This window comes from Oncorhynchus kisutch, unplaced genomic scaffold (genome assembly GCF_002021735.2).
Source record: "Oncorhynchus kisutch isolate 150728-3 unplaced genomic scaffold, Okis_V2 Okis03b-Okis08b_hom, whole genome shotgun sequence".
NCBI classification, from domain to species: Eukaryota; Metazoa; Chordata; class Actinopteri; order Salmoniformes; family Salmonidae; genus Oncorhynchus; species Oncorhynchus kisutch.
Genome location: NW_022261980.1, coordinates 4889261 through 4897434, shown reverse-complemented (window position 1 = coordinate 4897434; position 8174 = coordinate 4889261). Strand labels below are relative to the sequence as shown.

The window sequence follows — 8174 nt, the reverse complement described above, 5'->3', positions numbered from 1 at the left end:
AGAGAGCCTGCCTACTGAATGGAGGGACTGTCACGCCTGTTTGTTTCCCACAGTCAACATTACATCAACAGCTCTAGTGAGGACAGGACCTACCTTACCTGGTTTCCCTACTGAGGGTGAGGACAGGACATACCTTACCTGGTTTCCCTACTGAGGGAGAGGACAGGACCTACCTTACCTGGTTTCCCTACTGAGGGTGAGGACAGGACCTACCTTACCTGGTTTCCCTACTGAGGGTGAGGACAGGACATACCTTACCTGGTTTCCCTACTGAGGGTGAGGACAGGACATACCTTACCTGGTTTCCCTACTGAGGGTGAGGACAGGACATACCTTACCTGGTTTCCCTACTGAGGGTGAGGACAGGACCTACCTTACCTGGTTTCCCTACTGAGGGTGAGGACAGGACCTACCTTACCTGGTTTCCCTACTGAGGGTGAGGACAGGACCTACCTTACCTGGTTTGCATATTGAGGGTGGAACGGTGGGAAGCCGTGTGGTATATTCTGTTTCCCTATGACCTTGGATTCATTGGATGGTTTCAGGGAATGTGCTGTAGGAGTGTTGTCTGGGGTCCTCTACCTGGGATGTGAATAGCTATCGTTGGTTTTCTGTTGTTTTACACCTGTCCTCGTTAACGGAGGAGCGGGTTTCAACTCGCGTCTGTCCCAAGCAACCTGTGGGAGTTGTATGAGTGAGGTTGATGTTAAATCGTCTCGTTCAGGTGAGCATGTTCCCCTGTTAGAGGAGCTAAGCTTTATCTTACATGTTAGGATTGGACTGAATAGACCCTCTGTTTTCTTAGTAGGTCAGTGAGTGTATAGAGATTCTCCACCTAAGGCTTTTCTGAACGCTCTCGAGGTTGATTGATTTATAGTTTTGTAACCGGCCTAAACTCAAACTATGATGGATCTCTGGCACTTTAGCTGGATCGCCCACGTGAAGTCATCAGCATTCAACCAGTGAAGTGTAATTACCATTTTGGTTTAAATGGAACTATAAAACATCTCCAAATGTAATCAGAGTTTTAAGATAAATCTTGACTGGTTTTACTCAAAAAATGTTTGTGTTTGGAGAGCATGTACTCATGGAAACGGATTGCTTTACAGTTAACAGTGCCTGTCACAGTTCTTTGGGATATCTAGTGGTGTGTGTGTGTGTGTGTGTGTGTGTGTGTGTGTGTGTGTGTGTGTGTGTGTGTGTGTGTGTGGAATGAGGAAAACACTATTTTATCCTCCCTTTCACCTTTTGGCCTCCTATTCTGCACTTAGTTGTACGTTTTGGACTGAACAGTCATTTTCAGGGTTAAAATCTAAAGATCATCTTTGATACATTGGAGCCATTGTTTTTTCAATCATTAAAATACTATGTGAGTTGAGCATACAGTCTGTTGTAGGTTCTGTCTTAATCATGTCTCTGTATACATGTATAACGTCTTTCCCACTCAGTCATATTCTGCAAACCTCTTGCGTGATGTATGTATTTGATCTCTTCATGCACGTCAAAGATAATAAATCACTCCCTCGTTCTGGTATGCTTCCCTACCGACAAACATTTATCATGCTTGAGAAAGTTGATGAAAAAGTACGATACCAGTACAGTTGAACCCTGTGCCCCTGTATTTTTGGATGGAGAGAGAGAGCGGAGAGCAACAGAGAGAGAGAGAGAGAGACCAGGGAGAGAGAGAGTCAGAGGAGAGAAAGAGATGGACAGATACCAGCGGGAGAGAGAAAGAAACAGAGAGACCAGGGAGGGAGAGGAGAAAGAGAAGGAAACATATACAATATGCAGACAGAGTGTGCTTTGTCATGTTCTTCACTGACTGAATGTCTGAATCCCCAGATGATCTTCAACAGAACGCTAACAATGCAAAAGGCCTTCTTTATCGGCTGTGTTCTACCGCTAATACACACTGCCCATCGCTCTATGGACTAGTCCGAGGTGACTAGGTTGTCTAGCATGGCTGCTAGTATAGGATAAACTGTAATGTTCCCCCAGGTGAAAATAGTCTTAGACACACAGTACTGCTGTATACATGATAAACACTGTACATTACATCCTCAACATAATACCTACCCTACATTGAATATTACCCATGTCATACACATTGAACTCATCTCATACAGCAACATACACCATACATATCGCACACTGCCATTCCAGAATGTTCTCTCAGTGGCATACTAACACAGGTCAGTTGGACTTATTGCTGTTCAGGTGTTGATAGACAGGTACTTGATAGACAGGTGTTTGATAGGTAGTTTGTATCTGTTGTAGTAAAACAAACATACAGGTACTCAGGCTAGGTAGTGCCAGTATGTAATATGCTTGGCACCACAATATTATCTTCAAATCATAATGCAATTGCGTCACAGATGTGTAATCAGTGCAAGATAAGGTTAAACGCATAGACACATAATTACTAGAAAGGACATTACCCATCAGTCCACAGCAATATAACTAGTATTCAATTTCTGTGGTTAAAAGGTTGTTTTGTTGTTCCATTTCGACCTGTAGATGTGTTTGGTTGGTGGTTCCATTGTCTCCGCAAAGACATTGTGATGTGGCGTTGTTGTTATGTTTTTTCAGGGCAGTGAAATGTGCTGAGTTACACACTGACTATACAGAACACTGCAGAGAGCCCTGGGATGTGCTGAGTTACACACTGACTATACAGAACACTGCAGAGAGCCCTGGGATGTGCTGAGTTACACACTGACTATACAGAACACTGCAGAGAGCCCTGGGATGTGCTGACATCAGCAGTGATGTCATCAAAATGGACCCCATGGGGGCAACGAGTCTCACACACAAATGTGAGCACGTCACACACACACACACACACACACACACACACACACACACACACACACACACACACACACACACACACACACACACACACACACACACACACACACACACACATCAGTGTGAAAGACTAAATGACAAGAAGAGTAAATAGTCTGCACTTGTTTAGGGGCGTGTGTGTGTGTCATCAGAATCTGCCCAGGGCCATAGAGGCCCCCTATTGATATTGTTGACATTATTCACTAGTAGTTTGTTTTCCCTTCACATGAATCAGTCTGTACGTTAGGGATTATCAACTAGATTCAGCCTAGGAATGATTACTTCCTTGTGTGGATGGTTGGGGTGTAGACTGCAAATTTGGGGTGTAGACTGGTTGGGGTGTAGACTGCAAGAAGCCCAAACCGATATAATATGTGACTAAGACATCATTTCAATCCTTGCTTACGTTTATATACGCCACGGCTCTACTAGGTGTGGGAATACTTGGGAACACATTTACAACATTAAAATCACTTGGAGATGATTTCATGCTGTTTTTACAGTCTTTATGTCCAACAATAAATAAATAATTGGGCTGAACACTTGGGGGGCCTAATAAAACCCCCCATTGGGGGAACCCTGCTGTATGTCAACTCACTGCCATCTGGGATTCGAAGAACTCCATAACTCTTGTACCATGACTTGACCACTAGGGGTTGTGATCCGTTTCAGCGTTGATCTTGGTTTAGACAAAACGACAAAGAAAAAGTCTAGTCTGTGATTTACTGGGATATATGTTGCTAGGCTGCAGCCCTCGATTTCATTAACTACCGCTGCCAGTGATGTTTTCTCTGCTGACGTGTGTGTGTTGGACAAGGTGTGGGGAAGCATCTTGAGAAAGAGGCGAAGGCTGTTGTGTCAATATTTGCATTGGAAATAAAGAACTGCATGTGCACTTGACTGGAGTGACCTAGGTTATACACACCCACACTATCTACACGACCTACAGCACTGGTGTCCAACGAACTCATCAACTCATGTTGTAAAATGGTATCAAATCTGACTGATAGTGAATGAATGCACTCTTGATATCCGGAACTAGTGATTTATGAACAATATATCATGATCAATTCCTGGTTAATAAATAAAGTACATGCAAATGCAAACTTCACCCAATTCTAAGTTCAACCCCTTAACTGTAATCCTATTGGTTCAACTGCCATGTCAGTCTGCCAGATTAGAACAAATACCAACATGTGTTTTTCTCTTGGACATCATTGCACAGGCAATAGAACAGCAGAATAGTGTACTGCAATTTTACTTTGCGACACTCTTCACCTTCTTTGACAAAACAAACAATAACAGCGGCCGTGGGGCGGACAGTGGCTCTGTTTCCTCTACTGCAGATTCCATCTTTAAGGGTCAATCGGCGATTTGGGACTTCTGTTTTTTAGACTTATAAATTAACAGTATATACACATTGTTCCTTGAAGAATATAACTTTTAAAGGTGCCTTATCAGATTAGTTCAATTGCCTAATTAGCCCCATCAGAACCCAAAATATTAGTTTGTTTGTTTTACTCTGTTGTTTGTAAACAGTGTACTTGTAAACAAACTGTATTGCTTCAAAACATGGTTAAAGCTGCATTCTATACCTATACCTCTATATTCTATAGCTTTGTGCTCAACCTGACAGAATTCAGATATAGATGGGAGTTATAGATCTGTCATTCTATACCTTTGTGCTCAACCTGACAGAATTCAGATATAGATGGGAGTTATAGATCTGTCATTCTATACCTTTGTGCTCAACCTGACAGAATTCAGATATAGATGGGAGTTATAGATCTGTCATTCTATACCTTTGTGCTCAACCTGACAGAATTCAGATATAGATGGGAGTTATAGATCTGTCATTCTATACCTTTGTGCTCAACCTGACAGAATTCAGATATAGATGGGAGTTATAGATCTGTTATTCTATACCTTTGTGCTCAACCTGACAGAATTCAGATATAGATGGGAGTTATAGATCTGTTATTCTATACCTTTGTGCTCAACCTGACAGAATTCAGATATAGATGGGAGTTATAGATCTGTTATTCTATACCTTTGTGCTCAACCTGACAGAATTCAGATATAGATGGGAGTTATAGATCTGCCATTCTATAACTTTGTGCTCAACCTGACAGAATTCAGATATAGATGGGAGTTATAGATCTGTTATTCTATACCTTTGTGCTCAACCTGACAGAATTCAGATATAGATGGGAGTTATAGATCTGCCATTCTATAGCTTTGTGCTCAACCTGACAGAATTCAGATATAGATGGGAGTTATAGATCTGCCATTCTATACCTTTGTGCTCAACCTGACAGAATTCAGATATAGATGGGAGTTATAGATCTGTCATTGTCATTGAAGCAATTCCATGTACACTATTTCTAAGCTTCCCCTCTTTAAGTTTCCTTTTCACATTTTTTTACTTAGCATTTCGTACCCCAGGCTCAAACTGCTGAAAATACTATGTTTTTTGGTTGTTGAAAATATATTTCACAGCGGTTTAGATGGTACAATGATTGCAAACAATGTAAACAATGTCTTTGAGGTGCTGGATATAAAAACATCTATTCAGCAAATGATTGAAAGAGACTCTGCACACTGCAATCTTGCTCCCATGTGGTTTATTGGCGACATCGTTTCCACTTTACCTTAGGTCTTCATCAGGCCTCACTTGATAACAGTGGTGGCTGGTGGCACGTTAAATCGGAAGACGAGAGCTTAGTATGGCTGGAACGGAATAAATGGAATGGTATCAAACACTTGTTCCATGTTTCTGTAAGCATTCCATTCACACCATCTCAGCCATTACTATGAGCTGTCCTCTCCTCACCAGCCTCCTCTTTTCCTTACGTGATACCTATTGACATGTGTTTTCTAACATAACGCTCCTCTTCTACCCCTGTGTCGTTAGGATGATTGACACCTTATACGAGTGGATCTGGTGGGACCGCTTCTGGCTGCCAGTCAACCTGACCTGGGCGGACCTAGAGGACCGAGATGGGCGTGTCTACGCCAAAGCCTCTGACCTCTATGTGACGTTGCCTTACGCCATAGGCTTCCTACTGGTCAGATACCTGTTCGAAAGGTGAGCTTGCTGAACATATAGGGGCAGTTTCCCAAACAAAGATTAAGCCTTGACTAAGAAACATGTTCTCCTGTAGTCCTGGCTCAGTTAGTAGAGCATGGCGCTTGCATTGCCAGGATTGAGGGTTTAATTCCCGGGACCAGCCATACCTAAAATGTATGCTCACTTGACTGTATGTGGCTTTGGATAGAAGTCTGCTAAATGGCAGGTACAGCGCAGTGGAAAAGTATAGGCCTCCTTTCTGATTTTTGATACTGAATGTTATCAGATCTTCAACCAAAACCTCATTTTAGATAAAGGCAACCTGAGAGTACAAATAGCACAAAAAAAAATGGATTCTTATTTTATTTATTTAATTAACAAAGTTATCCAACACCCAATTGTCCTGTGTGAAAAAAGTCATTTCCCCCTTGCACTCAATAACTGGTTGTGCCACCTTTATCTGCCATGACTGCAAGCAAAACACTTCCTGTAGTTGTTGATCAGTCTCTCACATCGCTGTGGAGGAATTTTGTCCCACTCTTGCATGCAGGACTGCTTTAATTCAGCGACATTTGTGGGTTTTCAAGCATGAACTGCTCGTTTCAAGTCCTGCCACAGCATCTCAATTGGGATTAGGTCTGGACTTTGGCCAGGCCATTCCAAAACTTAAAATGTGAGATTTTTAGCCATTTTCATGTAAACTTGATTGTGTGTTTTGGATCATTGTCTTGCTGCATGACCCAGCGGTGCTTCAGTTTCAGCTCACAGACGGATGGCCTGACATTCTTCTGTAGAATTCTGTGATACAGAGCAGAATTCATGGCTTCTTCTATTAAGGCAAGTCGTCCAGCTACCTGATTCCTGAGGCAGCAAAGCATCCCCAAACCATCACACTACCAACACCATGCTTGACAGTTGGTATGAGATTCTTACTGTGGAATGCAGTGTTTGGTTTTCTCCAGACATAATGGGACCCATCTCATCTAACCAGTTGACTCAAGTTTGCCAAAAAGCACCTGGAAGCACCTGGATGATCATCAAGACTCTTGGAAGGATGCTCTATGGACAGATGAGTCAAAAGTATCACTTTTTGGACGTCATGGGTCTATTAGGTTTGAGTGCCTTGCTCAAGGGCACGTTGACAGAGCCTTGTCGGCTTGTGGATTCGTACCAGCAGCCTTTAGGTTACTGGCCCAATGCTCTAATCACTAGGCTACCTGCCACACATTGCAGCTAAAGGACGCACAACCAGTTATTGAGTCTAAGGGGGCCTTACTTTTTCACACAGGGCATTGGGTGTTGCATAACTTTGTTTATGAAATAAGTATGTCATTGTTGTGTTGTTTGTTCACTCGGGTTCCTTTATCTAATATTAAGATTTGGTTGAATATCTGGTAACATTCAGTATAAACAATATGTGAAAGTAGAGAAAATTAGCAAATACTTTTTCACATCACTGTAATATATTATATTTTGTTCAATTTCCATTGAAATGGTTTCAAGTCCAGGACAATGCTGTGTCCAGAGAACCGGCTCATACTCCGTGTTGTTTATATACTACTGAACCATGTTGAGTTCAAACCTCTACCTCACTGTCTCCCTACACCATAGAATTCCTACTCATCAGATACCAGTTTGAAAGGAGAGCTCGCTGAACAAAAAAAGCCCCTTTTATAGGTTGCTACAGGGAAGTAGATGTTAAGTTACAATTTAGCCTGCTTTGCTACAGTGTTTGTGCGTGTGTGCATTCAAGTTTATTCAAGTTAATTTAGTTGGAGGCAATGATTCTCGTTTGCCGTGTAGTTAATCTCACCTGTGGTAACTTGCATGTGCCTACAAGGTAAAAATTCTACCAGTTTTGAAAATGAAAAAATCTGAACATTCTGCCCCATTGTAAAGTCCAATGTATTTAACTGCGTTTGTATGTTGTCCCCCAGGTTGATAGCCACGCCTCTAGCAGCCTCAGTGGGGATCCGGGAGAAGGCCAGACTGAGAGTACCAGACAACCCCATCCTCGAACTCTACTATCTCTCTCACTCCAGAAACCCTGGCCAGGTATTAACCCTACATATTAGAAATCACACTTACACCTTTTACAAATAGACCTAATTATTAGTGTCAATATTCAACGTCATTGCACTATGAGATCATACACATTCTAATGAATAGTACAAACCCTGCCCATCTGTCACTCTGGTCAAACCCTGCCCATCTGTCACTCTGGTCAAACCCTGCCCATCTGTCACTCTGGTCA

General features: G+C 42.2%; 1 pseudogene; it reads left to right on the top strand.

Moving 5' to 3' along the window:
• The first annotated feature begins 36 nt into the window (after nucleotides 1-36).
• LOC116359567 (ceramide synthase 2-like) overlaps nucleotides 37-8174 on the top strand; it is a 29774-nt pseudogene continuing 21636 nt past the window's right edge.